Source organism: Apis dorsata, unplaced genomic scaffold (assembly GCF_000469605.1).
Source record: "Apis dorsata unplaced genomic scaffold, Apis dorsata 1.3 scaffold_99, whole genome shotgun sequence".
In the NCBI taxonomy this organism is placed as follows: domain Eukaryota; kingdom Metazoa; phylum Arthropoda; class Insecta; order Hymenoptera; family Apidae; genus Apis; species Apis dorsata.
The window spans coordinates 1761676-1765269 of record NW_006263397.1 but is presented as its reverse complement, the minus strand read 5'-3'; the positions used below and the strand labels follow the sequence as shown (position 1 = coordinate 1765269).

General features: G+C 30.1%; 1 protein-coding gene across 8 annotated transcripts in view; it reads right to left on the bottom strand.

Annotated features, from left to right (window-relative positions):
* The window catches only part of LOC102677513 (glutamate receptor ionotropic, kainate 2-like), a 124989-nt gene that overhangs the window by 20008 nt on the left and 101387 nt on the right, over nt 1-3594 (bottom strand). The window lies entirely within an intron of this gene.

Below are 3594 nucleotides of genomic sequence, written 5' to 3'. Positions count from 1 at the left end.
AAAAAAAAAAAAAATCTTATTCTACTTCTTTTTTATTTATTTCAAAAGTCCATCGATGTCCTTGGAAACATTCAAAGAATCTTCAACATTGTCGATCCATGATGATTCTTGAATTTATATTAATTAAAATTAAGAAATTTTTTCAATTCTAAAGCTATATTAAAAATCATTTTTATGGTGTACATATTATATTCGATTTCTATAAACAGGATATTTCTTTTAAGCAAAGAATCTCTATACAACAACTTGTGCAAAACTTCTTTTTCTTCGTAAATTTTCCCCCTTAAAATATTTTCATTGTATCAATTCAAACTTTTAATTTATAATTATTATTCCATTTCTCATTTTAAACAATCTAATTCCCATTAATTTCCTCGAAAAATTTTCAAAAGAATCTCGAACATGGTCAGAGTCCATCGACGAATCGAATGATCTCTCGAATTAATCGGGAGAAATCTTTCCAATTGATGTCCCGTTTTACGAAAACGAAGAATCGCACGAACGAGGATTCGCCAGAAGGGCGAAAGATTCGAGGAACATTTTGGAAAGGAGGCAAAACGTTGTATGCATACACACGAAGTTGGTATACGTTATCTGACTGCTTTTTCAGCGTCTGGAAAAGCACTCACTGTGGCGCGGGGCACGCCACGGTAGCTAGGCAGATTTATTTCTGGCTGCGACTACTTGGAAACCGTGTATGCGGTCACGACCGATAAGGGTGAAAGAAACTGCTCCCACGTTTCGACTATATACATTCGTGGATTTGTTCATTTTTTTGCATTTGATCGACGATCGTTTCAAGGATTATTTTATTACGATGATCTAAATATGTCGCGATCCAAGTGATGGATTTGAATCAATAGCTTGGAATGTCATAGTGATGTTCTGATGTTCTCATTCGTTTAAACCCATCGCTAAAATACCAATATATGTTTTAACTTATGTATCTATATTTGCCTTGAGATAAGCTTCACGATTAATGTAATGGGATCATTTGGAATTATTTCGAGCCTTTCGATTGTATAAAATATATTGTCAGATTTGTGATTCTATAACAAAAAAGAAATTATGATATATTTAATTTTATATTGAAATTTCAAATTCGAAATTTAATTCCTTAATTTTTGATCGAATATTCATTGTTAATTTTTATCGTTATATATACTTTGCTGCTCATCCACTAACTTTACATTAAAATTCAGATTATGAAGTTAGTTGAACTTAAGAATTAATCTCAGACAATTTGAATAATATTTACCACGCGAAGTTTGAAACATTCTTTCAAACTTTAAGTGAAGTTCGGATCTTTTCAATCTCTTTTAACTTTTGAAAACCATATGAATTTGTATGGTGTGAATATAAATTCCTATGTAATTCGATCCAAACTCATAAATGTATATTAATATATTCAAATATATTCAAAATGAAATGAGAAGATAACACTAAGAAACGATTATTTAAATCAATTTTACCATAATTCTTCGAATCAATTTTCTCGTTTCAATTTCTTCGTGTAGAATGATTGCCAATGATTGAGCTGGAATTTTTTCATTTCCAATCGATGACACTTTTGTCAATGTACTGTCTTATTTCCATCTTAATTCTTAATCGATCGATCTTCGAATTGGCCTCGATCGACTTAAACGATGGAGATGACAAATAAATATCGAAGAAATTTCAAATGGAACGTTTAATCATTCGGCCATTCGTCGAGCAATTCTGCAACGAACGCATTTATACGCGTATAATTTATACGACCGTATTCTTCTAGGAAAAAAACATCATTAATCAAAAAAAAAAAAAAAAAAAAAAGAAAAAGATAGATGTGTGCGTAAATTATACACGCACACACGCACACGCATACATATATCTATCCGTACTAAAGAGGAAAAGAGAATGACAGAAGTTGAATCGGTTATTCGTTATCGAATTCACAGAATACCGCTTTTATGGAAAAATCGTGGTGATTAAGTCGCAGTTTCCCACCAACCCGACGTGAGAATTATTAATGATCATCTGACAAAATTAATAACACGACGTGGTATGATGTAGAGGGAATCGCTTTGTACCAGCTGTCGTGTCCCAGCTGAGAGGAGAGGAGAAAAAAAGTAGCGGTTGCCGCAGGAAATTTCTCTTCAAGGTTCTTTGCGAGAATGCGGCCTTAAAACGAGTTTCGTTTAACCGTTAATTATCTTTGCTTGAATTAATTCTATCGCGAATTTCCACGTTTTAACGATGAAGTTTCTCGATTTTCTTTATTCTCGCACTTTCAAATCCCGATTCATTAATCTAGATCACACTTCCACGGATTATTGGAATAAATAACGTATTAAAGTACGCGTTCCAGATCAAATTTTCTCGAGTCGAATCTTTGGATTGAATAATATATTAGATAAATATCATATACCTGTTACGTAAAATATCATATATTATTTTGATCAAACTATCAAATTTCCGACGTATTCATCAAAGTATTTGAAATATTAAAGGGTACAATATAATCTCGTTATTGAAATTGTATTAAATTTTTTAAGATAACCTTATAGATACAATAAAATATTAAAAAAAGTAATATCAAAAAAAAATATCAAAAAAATTATAAAATACATTATATTTTTCTATTTTTTACTTACGATTTAAACATTAAACGAAATACTATTTTCAAATATATTTATGAAAATATTCCAACTATTTATTTTATCTCGAACAATATATTTCGAATTTCCTTCAGTCCTGTATATCATCAATATTAAAGTGTTATAGTCGAAACTGCTTAAATTTTATTAAACAATAATAAACGAAAAAAAAAAAAAAGAAAAAAATTTTTGTTCGAATAAATGCGAGGAAATTATTACCGCGTTAATTTCATCGAAAACCGCGATATTAATTGTTCTATGGGATACCGCGAAAACCGTATTCATCCATTATGCATCGCGCGGGAAAGTACACATTCGACTTGAGCTTTGCAGAATACCGAATAGCCCGTTCCCGACGGTAGATTTATTGGAAAAGTTGTCCAGGAATTCCTCCTCGTTCAAACTTGGGTACACGTTGCATACACAGTTATATATATATATATACACACATACATTTTTTTTTGACGACAGTTTTAATCTCATTTTTTTTCTTTTTATTACTATAGAATTTCTGAAGCAAACGAAGCGTTACCAATTTGTTTTATTTATTTCGCGCGATTCAACAAACATCGAATATACGTATTTGTGCATGCTTTCGTACATAAATATTACGTGGATATCTTAATTGTTAACAATTATTTAAAAAAATTATTTAAAAAAAGAATTATGAAATTTAATGAATTTTATATATTTATTTTATTAAATAATGCGTTTTACCAGTAAAATGCAATGTTACACTCAATATAGAACTGCAATAATATAAAAAATAAAGAAAATTTCTTTTTACTATATGTCCATCCTGTACTCTTATATACTCTTATATATTCATTAAGAATCTGGTTACCAATTTTTTCATTGTTTCGTGGATAATATTTCAGTTTGCAAAACTGTCCATAAATGATTTTCCAATTTCTGATACCGTCCCTGTATACATCCTGCAACATTATTTCAATTAAAA